The sequence below is a fragment of the Miscanthus floridulus genome, chromosome 7 (assembly GCF_019320115.1).
Source record: "Miscanthus floridulus cultivar M001 chromosome 7, ASM1932011v1, whole genome shotgun sequence".
Lineage (NCBI taxonomy): Eukaryota > Viridiplantae > Streptophyta > Magnoliopsida > Poales > Poaceae > Miscanthus > Miscanthus floridulus.
In genome coordinates, this window is record NC_089586.1 from 86,627,081 (window position 1) to 86,645,656 (window position 18,576).

Here is an 18,576-nt window from a genome sequence, read left to right on the forward strand (position 1 = left end):
ACCAATAATTGAAATTAAGGCATAAAAGAGTACTAGAGACTTGCAGTTCTAGTTTCTGATTATTTTATTTGACGTTTTCGAAGGGACATAAATGTCTTGATTATGTCTTTCACCTAGATCATGTGTAAGGCGATCGATGTCATAAACTGGTGGCAGTGAAGACGGCTGTGGTGGTGGCATATAATTTACAATTTCCTCAGTTACTCTCTCATGAGTCTGCCCTTCCACCATATGTTCAATCGGATCAAGAGAACGATTAGAAGTAGCAGCCGCCGCCGCTGCTTTCTTTGCTGCATGCTTTTGAAAAAGTCTACACAAATATTAAAAAAACACAATGGTAAAATAATTAAACATTTTTGTCGGCGTTCGAATCCGCCGACTAGTAAATTTATGTATTGCATGTCAAGGTTTCGGATGGCTGTGCTCAAAGGACACGAGGGTTTATACTGGTTCGGGCAGAACGTCCTTACGTCCAATTTGTGGCTGCTCGTGTTATTGGCACCAAGTTTGTAATAGGGGGTTACAAACGGTCGAGAGAGGGAGTGGGTCCCAAGTCTCTATGAGTTGTGGTGGAGTTTGAGTGCTCCGTGCGTGGTGTGGTCTTTTTCGATGAGTTAGTCCCCCCATCCCTTTAATGGGGTGCCCGGCCTTCCCTTTTATAAACTAAGGGAAGGACCTAGAGTACATGAGAGAGAGAGAAAATAGGAAAAGGGAATAGTTCCAGGGCGGCGCTGCCCTTCTCCTCCGCAGGCGGGTCTTGCAGGGCCTGTAGATGGTAGTGAAATCATGCAGGCGGTGCCTCATCCTTCCTGCCGTGCGGTATGGTTGATAGATCCCGTGTCTGGAGTCGCACTGGAACCAAGTGGTACAGTGCCGGTTCGCTCGACACTGTTAGTGACGCGAGTGCCGAGGTACACTTTTCGGCAGCCGCCAGCTACGTCGAGGTGCGCCGGGGCCCTCCCTAGAGTTGGGGCACGATCTCATGCCTGCACCCTTTGTTCGTAGCGGTCGAGGGCAGCAGAGGACTGGTGGCACAGTACCGACCTGTTGGAGTGTCAAATCCGTGTGCCCTGGGAGGTCAATGCGGCATCGATCCCGCCCCTAGACCTTATCTTCCGTACGTGGGTGATCCGACCTCTGGGGGTCGGGCGAGGCGGAGCCCGCGACCCCAGGAACGGGTGAGATGGGGCACGCGCCCTCGGGGTCAGGCAAAACGGGGTCCGCGCCTTCCAAGGTCGGGCGAGATCAGAGCCCGCGACCCCAGGGACGAGCGAGGCGGGACCCCCGCCCTCGGGCGAGACGGGGCCCGCGCCCTCAGGGTCGGGCGAGACGGGGCCCGCGCCCTCGAGGTCGGGTGAGACGGACCCCACGCCCAGGGGTCGCCCGGGGCTATCATGTTATCCTTAACCCTCACTGGGTCAAGGCTAGCGGTTGTCGTCTCGTAAGTGTCGGATACCCTGATATTTATATTCGACAGTAGCCCCCGAGCCTTTGGAGGAGTGGGACACTCCTTCAGAGGTTTTTTGAGGTGGTCCATCGTTCATTCTATGACCGCGTGTTCGGTCTCTTTGTGATTCCGAGCCCCAAGCTCCCGCGCAAAGCAGGGGCCCGGTCGAGGGGTCGTTTCATCTTGTGATCGCTATCCCTCGCATGTTCATTCGCTAGAACGGAGGAGTTGAGCCGTGCCATGCTTTTCCTCGCCGGACAAAGCACGGTGCTCGGTGAGTTGCTAACGGGCTTGTTCAAGTGGAGCCCCGGCATCCCCTTTGTGGGGGCCCAATTCGAGGTCAACTGGTGACCGACTCCAAATTCTCGATGGCTGGTCCATATAGTTCTCGGGTCCGTTCGGCCGGTCCTGAGGGCTCGCTGCCTTCTTTCGAGGAAAACCATGGACCATGCATCATCCAAGACTCGAAACGAGGGTCAGGACGCCCGTGGTGCTCCGCGCGCCTCGGGTACTGGCCGCTAGCAGACCCGTCCTTAGCCTCCCCTTATTCTAGGGTGCCCTAGAGCGGCTGCGAACCCACTGGTGGGCCAGCCTTCGAACTCTTAGGTGTTTAATGGGTCGTAGGGGCGTTTTCAGCCCCGTATCCCTTCTTACCTGTGGTGGCTTGGCCCATTTCGAGGGGCTAAAAAACCATTGTCCGGCGCGGCCTTCGAGGGAGCGGTTAGGAGCGGTGCATGCGTGGCCCCTAGAATCACGATGTGATAAATACAGAGGGGTTGTTACCTGCACTTACCATGCGGCGCTACGTGGTTTAGGCGTGATTTTGTCGAGAAATCCAAGGAGGCAGATCCGGCAAGGGTTGTGATTCCGCGAAGTCTAGTGTGGTTGGTTTAGGTTCCGCCCTGCATCCATAAATACGGGGACTCCCCTTCTCTTTCCCCCTTTTGCGCCACCACCAACGCCTCTGCGTCGCCACCCCTGTTTGCCAAAAGAGCTGTGGCCTCGCTCCGACGTCCTCCACTCGCGCATGGAGGGGCTGGTAAAGAATGGCCTCCTTCGCGCAAGAACCGCAGCGATGGAGTGGCTCATGCTCGACAATGAGGATGCGCCGGCGCCGCTCGATGGCTACGTCGTCTCCTTTGTCCCCTTCCACGAGCACAGGCTCATGGCCCCTCCTCACCGATTTCTTCACAGGCTGCTGCACTACTACGAGCTCGAGCTGCAGCACCTAAATCCCAATGGGATTCAACACATCTCGGCCTTCGTCGCGCTGTGCGAAGGGTTCCTGAGGATTGAGCCCCACTTCGAGCTCTAGAAGTACTTCTTCTTCGTCGAGTTGCAACAGAAGAAGGAGAAGAAGAGGCCGGACCTGGCAGTTCTGATGGGATGTGCGAGCATCCACCTCCGGGGCAATCGGGCGTCAGAGTATATGTCCATCCCTCTGTCAAAATCGAACAAGGAATGGCATAAACTCTGGTTTTATCTGAGGAACGACCCCGCCGACCCCTTGCCGGTCTTCTCTGGCCGTATAATCGAGGAGGCACCAGAGATGTGGCGGTATGGCCCCATCGCGAAGGAGCAGAAGAGGCTTCGCGACCTCCTCTAGGCCATCGGGATTCTGAAGGCCCACGACCTTTGGGGGAGCGGCATCATTAGGGCTTACCACGTTCGGAGGTTGGCACCATTGATGGCACGCACCCTTCTGATGTATCGGATGACGCCGGATGTGCCGCCAGAGGGGACAGTGATGGTTGCCGACGGGGCACTTAGCATCGGTGAGGTGGCGTAACATATCAAGGAGGCCATGGAGTGCCCGGTGGACGCATCGGTGGACCTTGCCCTGGTCTACCCGGTCCCGGGGCATCCCGTGATGTGGCCGAACGCGGGCTTCGTCGAATTCGTAAGTCTCTTCTCGAGTCTTCTTCCTTAGCCCCCCTATGTTTCTGGTTCCTAAGTGTCGGAACATGTAGCCTAGCCTCGTTGCCCGTGACACTAATCCACCAGTGCTGGAGGATGCAGCCAAGAAGGCGGCGAACCACGCCATGGCCAAGGTAGCAAAGGCGTGGAAAGATCGGAAGAAGGCGAGGAAGGCTGAGAGGGAGCAGACGAAGCTCCAGCGAGGAAAGCGTCATCAAGGCTCGGAGGAGAGCGACGACGACGATGATGATGAGGAAGAGGCCGCCAACTGGGCCAAGCTTGAGGACGAGGATGAGGTTCCACCCCCGCCGGCGATGGGTCCCTTCGCGTTCCACGTCCCAGGCTAGGAGGAGGAGGTCGCGCCATCGAGGACGATAGAGGCGGGCCGCCTTGCCGTGTCGGGACCCCCCATGCCGAGGGAGGGGGTTGTGCCGGCAGAAATCGTCGGAGCAGATCGTCCCACTGCGCTTGGGTCCTCTGAGCCGAGGGAGGACCCAGAGCCACTGCGCACCGAAGAGGCGTGGCCGGGGTCGGATGACCCTGCTCCGTCCAGGCCCTCCGAGTCAGGGGAGGGTCCGCAATGTCCGCGCGTTGAAGAGGCACGACAGAGGTCGGATGCCCTTGCCTCGCCCGTGCCCTCCGATACGAGGGAAGGTCTGAAGCGTCCACGCGCTGATGAGGCACAGCTGAGGTTGGGCGACCCGGCCCCGAAGCGCTCTTGCAAGGTGTCCTCGAGGTGAGTCAAGAAAAGTCTTGTCGCTTTGTGCACTGGTTTTAGTGTTGCTTATCATTGTTCCTCCTGTAGGGTCGGGGGACGCGTGGTCCCTCTGCAACTGGCGCCTCAGAAGCGTCTGGCGGCTCAGCGACCGAGTCCGGCGCCTATCGATGTCACGCTAGGATCAGCGGTAGGGTTGTTGGCAGAGGCTCCTCCGCGCGTGCCCTCGTCATCTCTTGTCAGCGGAGGGTCTGTCCTAGAGGAAGTGTCGTCGATAGGTGGGTTGGCGCAGCCCAAGGGGACGCCGTCGGGCCTCGTTGGCCAGACGTCCCTGTCGGAGAGGGCCAACATCTCCGGTGACACGGGGCCATCGCTACCTCTGGTTCGGAGGGGCGGTAAGCCACATGCGTGGGGGGTCCTCAGATCCGCTGGGCCGACAGGCAGGATCCGGAAGCGACAGTCTTCATCCTCAATGACCAGGAGGAGGCCAAAGACTGCGGGAGCGTTCGCGAGGGGGTCGAGGTGGCGATGCTCTCGCTGTCTTGTGCGATGGATGCCCTGTGCGATGTCGTCATCCCAGCAGGCCGGGTATGATCTGTTCGAGCCCCCGTGCTCCGCCCCCTTCTCTTTTTGCTTTTGGTTCGTGCGTTCACGGTCTTTGCTTCCTTTGTAGTCGCTCATGGACCGTAGCCGGGAGAAATCCCTGTTCCTCCATCGGGAGAGGGGCATCTGGGATTGTCTCATCGAGGAGAGGCAGTCGCGCGAGAGGCTAGCTAAGGAGTTCACCTCCATGAACCAGGAGCTAGCCAACCTTCGGAGCCAGGAGGCGGAGGCTTGTGAGCTTGCGCGTCAGGCCAAGGGCAAGCTCAAGGCCTTGGCCAAGAAGGCGTAGGCGGACACTGCGGAGGCTGAGCGTCTGCTGAAGGAGCAGGACGCCCAGCTTTGGTCCGTTGAGCTGGAGCATGACTCGGCATGCCAGGAGCTCCAGGCCGAGAGGGACCTAAAGGAAGCGGCCCGGGAGGCGGCCGGCAAGCTTGCTGCGGAGGCCATTCGGCGTGGCGTAGAGATCCAGCGTCTCCAAGGTGAAGTGAATGGTAAGGCCCTCGGTCTCTCTACCGTTCCTATTTTTTAAGGGTCGTGGTTGACTTTCTGATGCGGTCTAACGCGTGGCTTGGACAGGTTTTGACGACCGTCTAGCAGCGGAAGCCGTGAAGGCGTAGGACCTGCCAAAAAAGCTCGCCAAGGCATCCAGGAACCTCCAAACGGAGTCCAACAATCACGAGAGCCTCCGCACTGCCATCGGGTTAGTCATGGATGACCTTGGGATGACCTCGGTGCAAGGGGTCAGCTCCCTCGCGGTTTATGCCGTTGGGATTACCGACCGGGCACGCGAGCTTGCGAGGGATGCGCTTCATCTCGGCGTTTAGCGAGCCTTCACGATCGCCCGCTCCCACTATGAAAACATCGACCTGGGGGCGATGAGTGAAGGCTTTGCGCCTGGCTACACCGACGCCTAGCTGGACGAAATCGAGGCGAAGGTGGCTCCCCAAGCACGAGACCTGGCCAAGGACATGGAAGAAGAGATCCTCCCCCAGGGGGGTGGTTAGTTTAGTCGAGTCTAGAGTTTGGGATTTGTAATAACTTTATGAAAGTTCTGAACTTCCATTTTGGCCAGAAATGTTATCTGATTTTACTTCTTTTCATGTGTATGAAAAGGTCGTTGTGATCCGACCCTTGGCTTGTGTCAAAACCATAGAAAGTTAGGTTGCGATCGACTAAGTGCTGATCATGCTAGTTAGCAAGTAGCGCCATAGCTATCGGGGCGTAGGCCTCTTGCCTTCCTACCAATTTTACTTAGCGTTTGGTTTTCGCAACCCTTGTTTCTAGATCTTATCGTAAGAAAGGGTCAAATGGAAAAAGGGGTTCTAAACTTTTGACCTCTTCTCCTTTTGATATTGAGAAGAGGCACCGCGGTCCGATCCCTTTCTAGCGTTAAGATCTTAGAGTCCGGGTCAGAGTGAGGAGTTCTGAACACACTGGTGAGCAAGCAGCACCGTAGCCTCGGGGGCGTAGGTTTCTTGCGGTCCGACCAGCCTTACTCAGTATTCTCCGCGACTCTAACCTTTCAATCTTATTGTAGAAAAGGGGTCGAGTGCGAGGTATTTTTGAATGTAAGTACATCCCTATTAGCCCCTGAGTGAGGGCTGATCCTTGGGCGTTCGAGGGGTTGGCACTCACTAAAATCCATTGAGGGTGGTAACAAAACCATTATGGGTAAAGGATTTCCTATTTCAGAAACACATAAGCGTATAAAAAGCTTTGGACGAACTATGGCTAGAAGCGACGTATCTATTCGCAGTTCCGAGCGTTGGGGTAGTCTTGTCCGTTGGCGTCCTTGAGCTTGTAGGCGCCTCGCTCGATCTTCCGGTGGGTGCGCGCGAGCGCACCCGGTGGGTGTAGCCCCCGAGGCTTTGGAGAGGTGGGACACCCCTTCAAAGGCTTGAATCGAGCAAGGGAGGAAGTGCCTAGCTATGCTGACGCCGGGGTGGACGAAATCCAGAAGGAAGTGGTTTCCTCGGCGCGGAACCCTATGGAGGAGATGGATAAAGAAATCTTGCCCCCGAGAGGTTAATTAATTAGACGGGTTCGGCATCGGGGCTGTAAAAAACTTGAACAAGCTCTTAACTCTCATTTTGGCCAGAAAGGTTATCTGGCTCTTTTTTATGTGTATAAAAAGGTTATTGCAATCCGACCCTTAACTCATGATAGGACAGTGAAAATTTAAGTTGCGAATGACCAAGCGCTGATCACGGTGGTGAGCAAGTGGCACCATAGCCGCTGGGGCGTAGGCTTCTCACAGTCCGACCAGTTTTACTCAGTGTTTAGTTTTTCGCAACCCTCAATCGCAGGTCTTATCGTAAGAAAGGGTCGGATGGAAAAAATGTTTCCAATTGCGTGTAACTCTATCTTAATGCGATCCGATCTCTCCCAACATTGGGGTTTCAAAGCTCGAGGTGCGGGAACAAACTCTGGTTACGCCGGTGAGCAAGAGTGCCGTAGCCGCTGGGGCATAGGTTTCTCGCAGTCCGACCGGTTTTACCCAGTGCTAGTTCCCGCAACTCTTGCCTTTAGGTCTCAGCATAAGAAGGGGTCAAATGCAGAAAGAAGATTTCGTTGAGTATTCGTACTTTTGTTAGGCCCCGAGTGAGATCCGACCCCAGGCCATCGCTAGGGTCGGGTATCACTGGAAATCAGGCGAACACTAGTGAAAACGTTAAGAGATAACATTTTCATTTTCTAGAAACATCATTCTTAGCTTTTATAAGCATATCAATAGCTTAAATAACAAACTAAGGGTAAAAGCGATGTAGTTGTTCGATGTTCCAGGCGTTGGAGTAGACTTGTCCGTCAGTGTCCTTGAGCTTGTAGGTGCCTGGCCGGAGTACCTTGGCTACGATGTAGGGACCTTCCCACAGTGGTGATAGCTTGTGCCGGTTTTTGTTGCCCTGCACGAGGCTCAGCACCAGGTCACCGACGCTAAAGGCTCGTCCTAGGACACGGCGGCTATAGTACCGACACATCGCTTGCTGGTACTTGGCCGATCGAAGGAGAGCAACATCGCGCGCCTCATCGAGCTGATCCATGGCGTCCTCAAGGCATGCTTCATTGCCTTGCTCGGTGTACGCCTTCACCCTCGGCACCTGTATTCAAGGTCAGTGGGGAGGATAGCCTCAGTGCCATAGACCATGAAGAAGGGCGTATGGCCGGTTACCCAGCTGTGGGTCGTCCGCAGGCTCCAGACTACCGAAGGCAGTTTCGCGAACCATCGCTTGCCGTACTAGTTCAGTCGATTGAAAATCCGAGGTTTGAGGCCTTGTAAGATCATGTTGTTGGCGCGCTCAACTTGCCTGTTCATGCGGGGGTGTGCCACAGTGGCCCAGTCGACTCGGATGTGGTGCTTGTCACAGAAACTGAGGAACTTCTTTCCTGTGAACTGCGTCCTGTTGTTGGTGATGATGGAGTTGGGGACTCCAAAATGATGGATGATGTCGGTGAAGAACACGACGGCCTCTTTCGATTGAATCCTAGAGATCGGCCGGGCTTCTATCCACTTAGAGAACTTATTCACGGCGACTAGGAGGTGGGTGTAGCCCTCGGGCGCCCTCTTGAGAGGTTCGACCAAATCAAGTCCCCAGACCGCGAATGGCCAAGTGAGGGGGATTGTCTGGAGCGCTTGGGCCGGCATGTGTCTGCCAAGCATAGAATTGGCACCCTTCGCAGGTGCGCACGATTTTCTCGGCGTCGGCTACTGCTGTCGGCCAGTAAAATCCTTGCCAAAACATGTTTCTGACCAGGCTGTGTGACGCGACGTGATGCCTGCAGACCCTGCCGTGGATGTCCTCTAGCAACCTGACCCCCTACTCGATCGGGATATAGCATTACAGAACCTTGGTATGGCTCTTCTTGTAAATCTCCCCATCGACGATGACGAAGGACTTGGCTCGCTGCGCAAGCCATCGTGCTTCCATTTTATCTGTGGGGAGCACTTCGCGGATCAAGCAGTCGAGGAATGGCATCCTCTAGTTAGCCTGGGGGTTGAGTTTGATTGCCCTGTCCTCATCAACCTGCAAGACCATGAAGGCTGCGTGGCTAATAAGGGGTCAGCCCCCGAGGGTGGTAGGTCGCCCCCCTGTTCTGGGGAGGGTGGCTGGCTGCCGACCCCTCCCGGCTCGCCGTAATACACCGAGGGTTGGTTTTGGTCACTGGCAAAGACTTTAGTTGGGACCGGGTCCCGGCTGGACGCGATTTTCGCCAGCGTATCGGCTGCCTCGTTATCGCTTCACAGGACATGATTCAGCTCAAGGCCATCAAACCTTTCTTCAAGTCGATGAACCTCCCGGCAGTACGCGACCATCTTGGGGTTGCGACAGTTTGAGTCCTTCATGACTTGGCCAATAACGAGCTGTGAGTCGCCCCGGACTTCCAGCCGATGGATGTCCAGCTCGACGGCAATGCGCAGACCGTTGACAAGGTCCTAATACTCCGCTATGTTATTGGAAGCTAGAAAATGAAGGTGGACCGCGTATTGCATACATACACCGAGTGGTGAGACGAAGACTAGTCCTACACCAGCGCCCTTTTTGGTCAGTGACCCATCAAAGAACATCGTCCAGTACTCCTGATCAACGGCCACAGATGGCATCTGGACCTCGATCCATTCTGCAACGAAGTCGGCGAGCGCCTTGGACTTGATGGCCGCTCAAGGGGCGTAAGTGATCCCCTGGTCCATCAACTTGAGCGCCCATTTGGCGATCCTTCCCGTCACCTCACGGTTTTGGATGACTTCCCCAAGGGGGAAGAAAGATACGACCATCACTGGGTGTGACCCGAAGTAGTGTCGAAGCTTCCTTTTGGTGATGAGGATCGCGTATAGGAGCTTCTGGAGCTGTGGATATTAGGTTTTGGAGTCGGAGAGGACCCCGTTGATAAAGTACACAGGGCGCTGCACTTTGAGGGCACGTCCCTGCTCCTCCCGTTCTACTACAAGAGCGGCGCTGACCACCTGGGTGGTGGCCGCTATGTAGAGTAGGAGCGGTTCTTGACCGACCGGTGGGACCAGGACCAAGGCAGTGGATAGGAGGTCTTTGAGCTTGTCAAGTGCCTCCTGAGCCTTGGGAGTCCACACAAAGCGGTCGGCCTTTTTCAGTAACCTGTATAGGGGTAGACCTCTCTCGCCGAGGGGCAAGATGAAGCGGCTCAGCGCTGCTAGGCATCCCATGATCCTCTGTACCCCCTTAAGGTTCTGAATCGGGCCCATTTCAGTAATGGCCATGATTTTTGTGGGGTTGGCTTTGATGCCACGCTCGGAGACGATGAACCCAAGCAGCATACCTCTTGGAACCCCAAAAACATATTTTTCGAGGTTGAGTTTGATGCCATTCTTCCTGAGCTTGTCGAAGGTCAGCTCGAGGTCGGCTATGAGGTTTTCGGTTCACTTGGACCTGACTATGATGTCGTCCACGTATGCCTCAACGGTTCGCCCGATGAGGTCTCCGAAACATTTTAGCATACATCGCTGGTATGTAGCCCTGACATTTTTAGACCGAATGGCATGGAAACATAGCAATATGATCCAAATGGGGTGATGAAGGAGGTTGCGAGCTGGTCGGACTCCTTCATCGCGATTTGGTGATAGTCGGAATATGCGTCAAGGAAGCATAGGGTTTCGCATCCCGACGTCGAGTCGACTACCTGATCTATGCACGGTAAAGGAAATTGATCCTTAGGGTACGCCTTGTTAAGGTTCGTGTAGTCAACACATATCCTCCATTTCCCTTTCTTTTTTCTTACAAGAACAGAGTTGGATAACCACTCGGGGTGGTACACTTCCTTGATGAATCCGGCCACCAAAAGCTTTGTAACCTCCTCGCTGATGGCCCTGCGCTTCTCCTCGTCGAAGAGGCGCAGTCGCTGCTTCACTGGCTTGGAGCCCGGCTTGATCCACAAGGCGTGCTCAGTGACTTCCCTCGGTATGCCTAGCATGTCCGAGGGTTTCCACATGAAGACGTCTTTGTTCTCGCGGAGGAAGTTGACGAGCGTGCTTTCCTATTTTAGGGCGAGGGTGGCACCGATGCGCACCGTCTTTCCCTCCGAACTGCTGGGGCTGATGAGGACTTCCTTGGTGTCCTCAGCCGGCTTGAACGATCCGGTGGCCTTCTTGGCGTCGGGCGCCTCCTCATCGTCCATTTGGTGGATGGCCAGAAGTTCCTTAGAGGCAATGACTGCTGAGGTGAACTCACAGCATTCCACTTTGCACTCGTAAGCCTGCTGGATGGAGGTGCCGATGGTGATGACGCCCTTTGCCCTCAGCATCTTTAGCTTAAGATATGTGTAGTTGGGGACGACCATGAACTTCGCGTAGCATGGGTGTCCTAAGATGGCGTGGTAGGTTCCATGGAACCCGACCACCTCAAAGGTGAGGGTCTCTGTCCTGAAGTTAGAAGGAGTCCTAAAGGTGACGGGCAGGTCGATCTGCCCGAGTGAGATGGCCTACTTTCTAGGCACGATGCCATGGAAAGGCGCTCTGTTTGGCCGGATGCGCGTACGGTTCATGCCCATGGCATCAAGGGTGTCGGCATAGATGATGTTGCGGGCGCTGCCTCCATCCATCAGCACCTTGGAGAGCCGCTTTGTGTCAATGATGGGATCGACCACAAGCGGGTATCAGCCTAGACGCGGAATGTGTTCTGGGTGGTCGGATCGGTCGAAGGTGATGGGCGAGCCAGACCACTTGAGGAAGACGGGCGTGGCCGGCTCGATGTCGTAGACCTCACGGCGCTCGAGCTTTTGTCGGTGCCTTGAGGCGTAGGAGTCGGGTCCGCCGAAGATCATGAGGCATGCGGTCTCGGTTGGGTAGACCGTATCCTCGCCCTCAGTGTCGTCACCGCTGGGGTCAGGCTTCTTCGGCTCTCCCTTCTTGGAGCCCCCGGCTAAGAACTTCCTCATGAGACCGCAATCCTTGAGGGCGTGCTTGACGGGGTAGCCGTGGTTCGGGCATGGCCCCTCGAGCATTTTCTCGAAGTGGTCGGGGATGCCCTCGGTGGGCGCCTTCTTGCCCTTTCGCTCTACGGTGGCCACGAGTGAGCCCTCGCACCACTGCTTGTTCTTCTTCGTCTTCTTGCCGGAGAGGTTGGAGGCCCCCTCATCCTGCCTCGCCTCGCTCTTGGAGCGGTCAAAGATAGCCCCCACAGCGTCCTCATCGGAGGCATGACTGGTGGCGATGTCGAGGAGCTCTTTGGTGGTCCGCGGACTCTTCCACCCCAGCTTGTGGACCAGGGACTCGTTGGAGGTCCCAGATAAGAATGTGCTGATAACATCGGCGTAGGCGATGTTAGGGAGCTCGTTGCACTGCCGAGAGAAGCATCGGATGTAGTCCCGGAGGGACTCCTTTGCCCTCTAGCGGCAGTTCTTGAGGTCCCAGGGGTTTCCAGGGCGCGTGTAGGTGCCCTAGAAATTTCCCACTAAGGTTTCGTGGAGGTCCGCCCAATTTTGTATGCTGTTGGGTGGAAGATGCTCCAGCCACGTACGGGCCGAGTCGGCCAAGTACAAGGGGAGGTTGCGGATGATGAAGTCATCATTGTCCACGCCTCTGGCGTGACAAGCAAGCTGGTAGTCCTCAAGCCAAAGGCCGAGGTTCGATTCCCCAGAGTACTTGAGGACGTTCGTCGACGCGTGGTAACACTGCGGGAACGGTGCACGGAGTATATGCAGATCGAAAGCCCGATGCCCTGGTGGAGGGGGGCTCGGACTTTGGTCCTCATCGGCATCGTAGCGCCCGCCATGGCGTGGGTGGTAGCCGCGGTTGGCCCCCTGCCGTCTATCCTCCTTTTCGTGCCTGCGAGCGTCTAGGATGACTCGGGCGTCGTGAATGGAGCTGACGCGTTCCCAAACTAGGGGCAAGTCGGCGACCCTTGCACCTTGTGGTGCCTGGTGGACCGATGCATCACCCGTGTTGCGCCCGGCGGAAGCGCGCTAACTGGCGTCATGCCCGTGTCATCGTGATTGCGAGCTCTCTGCCTGCTGCTCCGCCGTGCGTCCGAGCAGCTCGCGGATATCTCATTGGGTCTTGCGCTCTTCGGGGGTAGCGGGTGCCGGGAGGCCACGGAGTAAAGCCACTACAGCGGCAATGTTTTGGTTGGCTCAGGTGAATCGTGGGAGACCATCGTCGTCTTCCATGATCTGCCGTTGTACGTCGCGGGCCCTGGCTCGTGTGCGCCCTTGTTCGGCGCGGTGGCACTCGATTTCTTGTTCGAGCTGGGTGCGCTCCCGTTCCACCTCATGGCGCGCCTCGTCGAGCTCCCGCTGTCGGGCCTGTAGCTGTTCCAACCGCAGTCTCCCTTGCATGGGTGGTGCGGAGGCCGCTGGAGCCGATGGATGCGAGGCCACCGCCCCTCCGCCGGGACATGAGCAGGGACTCCCCGTGGGTGACCCTCCGTGTCATCGGTGCTCGAGGTGTGGTGGTCGTGGATTTTCGCCATGAAACACTCGCGCGAGGGGTGGTGGCTCCCATCACTAGAGTGGGTTTCGGAGAGGGATTCGGAGTCTATCCTTAGGAGATCGTAGATAGACTCCGAGGCATAGTCTGCCATCCCCATGAACTCGTCGTCCATGTCAGACGGGCGCATTCGCTGCGCCACGTAGTTGCTAATGACTTCCGCAGAGTTGCGGAGGCCAAAAGGGTTTGCGGTCGAGGCATCCCTTGAGGAACTCTCTGGGGAGAGCGGTTCTCCTTCACCGAGCTATGTCATGACATAGGGGAAGGAGAGATGTTGTTGGTCTTCTTGGGATGGCATTGGTCCCAGGGGGTGTCGAGGAGGTAGTCGCAGTTGCTGAGAAAATGTCGCAAAGCCCCCAGGTTGTCGAGCCCGGAGAAGTCGGCGTCGTCCCAGCCGCGGTCGTATTCGCAGGAGCCGGCGTCTGAGGCCGCCTTAAGACTCTCGAGGAGCTCTGAGGTGACCTGCAGATGGAGGCTACCCATCGAATCGGTGACAAAGTCGACGTCAGAAGACGGGTCAGCAGACCCGGTCAGGTGGAGCGTGGTGAGCCCTTCCTCTGTGCTAGCGACATGGTCAACCGGCACAGAGGGAGGGAGCAGGACCAAGTCATACTCCACCCCGGTGCAGAGGAAGTCCAGGCTCCCAAACCGGATATGGGAGCCTAGGGTGAAGTGGATGCGATGGGTGGCCATCCAAAACTGGGTGGTTAAGATCGTCGTGATGCGCAAAAAGGCCCCTACCTAGCGCGCCAACTGTCGGCGTTCGAATTCGCCGACTAGTAAATTTGTGTATTGTGCGTCAAGGTTTTGGATGGCTGTGCTCAAAGGATATGAGGGTTTATACTGGTTCGGGCAGAACGTCCCTACGGCCAGTTCGTGGCTGCTCGTGTTATTGGCACCAAGTTTGTAGTAGGGGGTTACAAACGGTCGAAAGAGGGAGCGGGTCCCAAGTCTCTGTGAGTTGTGGTGGAGTTTGAGTGCTTCGTGTGTGGTGTGGTCTTTTTCGATGAGTTAGTCCCCCCATCCCTTTAATGGGGTGCCCGGCCTTCCCTTTTATAAACTAAGGGAAGGACCTGGGGTACATGAGAGAGAGAGAGAAAATAGGAAATAGGGAATAGTTCCAGGGCGGCGCTGCCCTTCTCCTCCGCGGGCGGGTCCTGCAGGGCCTGTAGATGGTAGTGAAATCACGCGGGCGGCGCCTCATCCTTCCTGCCGTGCGGTATGGTTGATAGATCCCGTGTCTGGAGTCGCACGGGAACCAAGTGGTACAGTGCCGGTCCACCCGACACTGTTAGTGACGCGAGTGCCGAGGTACATTTTTCGGCAGCCGCCAGCTATGTCGAGGTGCGCCGGGGCCCTCCCTAGCGTTGGGGCACGATCTCATGCCTGCACCCTATGTTCGTAGCGGTCGAGGGCGGCAGAGGACTGGTGGCATAGTACCGACCTGTCGGAGTGTCAAATCCGTGCGCCATGGGCGGTCAATGCGGCGTCGATCCCGCCCCTGGACCTTATCTTCCGTACGTGGGCGATCCGACCTCCGGGGTCGTGCGAGGCAGAGCCTGCGACCCCGGGAATGGGTGAGGCGGGACCCGCGCCCTCGGGGTCGGGAGAAACGGGGTCCGCGCCTTCCGAGGTCGGGCGAGATCAGAGCCCACGACCCCGGGGACGGGCGAGGCGGGACCCGCGCCCTCGTGCGAGACGGGGCCTGCGCCCTCGGGGTTGGGCGAGACGGGGCCCTTGTCCTCGAGGTCGGGCGAGACGAACCCTACGCCCGGGGGTCGGCCGGGGCTGTCATGTTATCCTTAACCCTCGACTAGGTCAAGGCTAGTGGTTATCGTCTCGTAAGTGTTGGATACCCTGATATTTATATTCGATAATTTTATTATTTATGAATTGTGATGTTAGCCTATGAAAGTATACAATAATTTCTGAAAAAAGATGAATAGCACAAGAGAATAGATCGATAAGTGAAATTGGGAAGGTGTCGCATACTCACCGCGTCTCTGTCGTCAAAGCATCAAGCGTCAGGGCATCCTGCGAGCGGCGGCGCCATGACGGTTCATCTCGCTCCGTCGCCACCAATCGAGATTAGATCAGGAATCAGGAAAAGTGCAGCGTACTCGCTCGGCGGCTACTCGCGTCATCGCGTGGGGCAGTGAGCCTATGAGGCTGTGACCAAGGGCGTTTCCTGGTCCTTTCGTTAAATTGTCGCGTGGGCTGCCCCACATGGGCCTTTCGTGGTGGCGTGATCCAGAGAGCAGGATTCCATTTTTTGTTTTTTCTTTTTACAATTCAGATGATTATTACTATACAGTTATATGTATATATAATATACTCTATTTGCCGGTGCTGCAGGGTATGCCAATGCATACATGGCATACCCGGTGCCTCCTCCACTGCCTACGAGTTTCTGGTAAAAATCCATATATATATATATAACTACTACCTGTAGCTAGCTACAAAATAACTTATTCTGTAGTTACTTTAAGTTACAATAATTACTATGTTAATTTACGAGATTATAGTAACTCTTTGCTAAGTGGTTTACTATAACATTATGGTAAATATCACCGTATGTTATAGTAACCCAACTATCGTAAATATGTATTGACATGATCGTAAATTAGTATATAAAATTATCGTAAATTGAGGTGGCTATATATGTATGTGTGTGTTCTCTCCTGAGGGAAACATTGTTTACTTTAGGCAAATGTTTTGGAGAATACTGACCTCATGACACTTCAAGAGTGGATGACACTTTAGTATACTATGTCAAAACCACATATTAGAGACGCGGATAAATAGTCATAAGAGAAATGGAAAAAATATGTCTGAAATTTATGTCTGTTGGCGTGTAAAAATGTGTAACTGATATTAAGACATCAGCGACATGTATTAAACAAACGGGTCCTTGATGAAGAATCATCACATACACGTTGTGAGAGTGGCCACCAAATGAGGTCGATCGTCCTCGGCCAGACCCCCATTTGAAGCAAGTTTGTGGCCTCCCATGCCGTTTTTGTTCAACAAATCTTGATTTATGATTTTTATATCTGCAACAAAAACTTATGGCAAGGTGAACTTATATAGGTCCAACCGATGCATGAATCCATGAACCAATCTGTACATAAAAGTTGGGTTGGCTTCATTTATTAGAAAAGAAAAGCAAAGTGTTTGTTTGTGTTTTTTTTGTCTCATCAAAGACGTGTTTTAGATATACACATCTTTGATGAGAATTTGCAAAAACAAAATATACAAAAATCTTGATGCCACAGTCTTATAAATCAGACCGTGTCTAGTAGCAAAATAACAAACGAACCCTTACAACATTCTCTTTTTTTCGAAGGGACGGCAAAAGCTTTGCCACTATTTTTATTAGACGACCAAAAGGAAAACAAAGTGGCGGCCTAGTTTTTTTGAGTGAAAACCGGGCCTAAAAACCACACAACTGTGGAGAGTGCACCCACTCATCCATACAACTTGGTACTCCAACTCACCACTAACAACTTCATGCTACGCGATGCTCCAGTGAACTTCACCGAGCCAACTTGGTCAGATGACCCAACTAGCAACTCAACTTGGTCGGAAAACTGACCTAACTAGCAACTCTAACAACTAATTCAGGCAAACAAAGAGAGTTATAAGCCACCACCAGCGGAACCTCCTAAAGCACAACCACGACCAGACAGCCGGACCGGAGCAGCGGAGCAGAGCTGGAATGCCTCGCGACGCCTTCAAGAAGGTCATGATGCCAAAGGCACCGACGTCGCAAGCCCGCATGGGAAGGTTTTCACCTGCAAATCCAAAATGGGCGGGGGAAGAGGTACGAGAAGAACGCCTCTAGGGAGGAAACGGCGTCCAAAGACGTCGTCGTCCAGGCTTACGCCAAACCTCTCATCCCCCGCACCACCACCGTCCCCTAATGGCCACCGCGAAGGAGACAGTCATGAAGGAAGGCACCAGTGACGAACGCAGGCGTCCCCGCGGACACCTGACGCCACCACGTGTACTACGAGCGTCCTCGCAGCAAGCGTAGCCGCATGACGACGCCCCGACCCATCACAAAGACAGGTCACGGATAGCCAAGGGGAGCTGCGAGAAGGCACGACCATCGTCCTAAGGAAGGACGATGGGCAGTTGCAGCCACCGACCAGCCGAGAAAAAGAGCCAGATGATGCACGCCGAAGAGGATGCCCACCGCTAGAACCAGCCGAAGCCAGCCAGCAGCAAGTCGAACGGGGCAGCGGCAAGGGAGAAGGAAGATGACGGACAAGAGAAGGGGGGCCAGGGAAGTGGAGGTAGAAGCCCCAGCCACCTAGCCCGCCAACACCCCCCCCCCCCGCCCGCACCCAGCCGCCCTCCACACGGCCTTGGCCGCCGACCTCCCAGATCCAGCCGCCGGACCCATGGATTTGGCCGTCAGCCACCCGGAGCCGCCACCCCCGCGTCACTACTACAGAAATCAATTTTAGCGGCGCCCCCTTTTGAATCAGAGACGGTTCACCTAGCACGCCACCTCTAACTGCGCCGGGGGGCACTATAGCTTCGTGACCGCCTCTTAAGATCCATTTTCAGGGGCGGTTCTATTAAGAAAACCGCTTCTGACAGCCATCCATTTTCAGTGGCGGTTGAGTTAAGAGAACTGCCCCTAAAAATGGATCTTCAGAGGCGGTCTTCGTTAAAAAACCGTATCTAAAAGTATCGTATTTTCAGAGATGGTTACTTAAGAGAACCGCCCCTACATATGAATTAACATATGCGGTTATCTTTAGTCAACCGTCGCTAAAAATAGTCACGCCCTAAGTTTTTTTTATAAAACTCATCTTCATATATATGTAAAAGTAGTGCTTTCGATAACAAAAACCTTTGCTTTGAACTGCTTTGTCTTAGCCGATCAATTGGAGAGATGCGCCTCAATCCTATCTTTTTTCCATCTATGTAAAAATAACTTTTAGAAAAAGTAAGGGCTGAGATAGATATACAAAGAAGGAGAATTCACATCCGTTTTGATTTCCCTTTGCGTCTAGTAGGAGTACCAAACCAGGTATTCACTGGTTTTGCTTATCTTCCTTATCGGGCCATTGCCAGATAGGGCCATTCCACGTTACCCAAACCCATCAATAATATGAAATATTTTAAGTTTACCGTCCTAATATAATTTTTGCATATATACAATCGTTATCTATGTGTGTACGGATTACCAACTCATTCCAGTCTTGGTGGAGCTCAATCATACCCCTCAAACCCATGGCCTGAAAATAGTTCACGACAACTGCCATATGTGGAAAGTTCTCCATGTGAGTCCAACTCACCCACCTATGCTTTTGATACATAGGTCTTGTGTCCAAGCCTCCTCGAAACAGCCTAAATTGCTCAACAGAGTGAAAGTAGGATGATGGCGAAATCATTTGGCTTGTCAAAGTGCTTCACATTGCAAGCCCG

At 54.6% G+C, this 18,576-nt stretch overlaps 1 long non-coding RNA gene across 1 annotated transcript; it reads right to left on the bottom strand.

Annotated features, from left to right (window-relative positions):
- Positions 1 to 46: 46 nt before the first annotated feature.
- LOC136463691 (uncharacterized) lies at positions 47 to 15,278 on the bottom strand. The gene is made up of 2 exons (XR_010761056.1): positions 15,131 to 15,278; positions 47 to 310 (listed from the first exon to the last, which is right to left on the bottom strand). It is a non-coding gene; the product is annotated as an uncharacterized lncRNA (long non-coding RNA).
- Between the last annotated feature and the right edge of the window lie 3,298 nt (positions 15,279 to 18,576).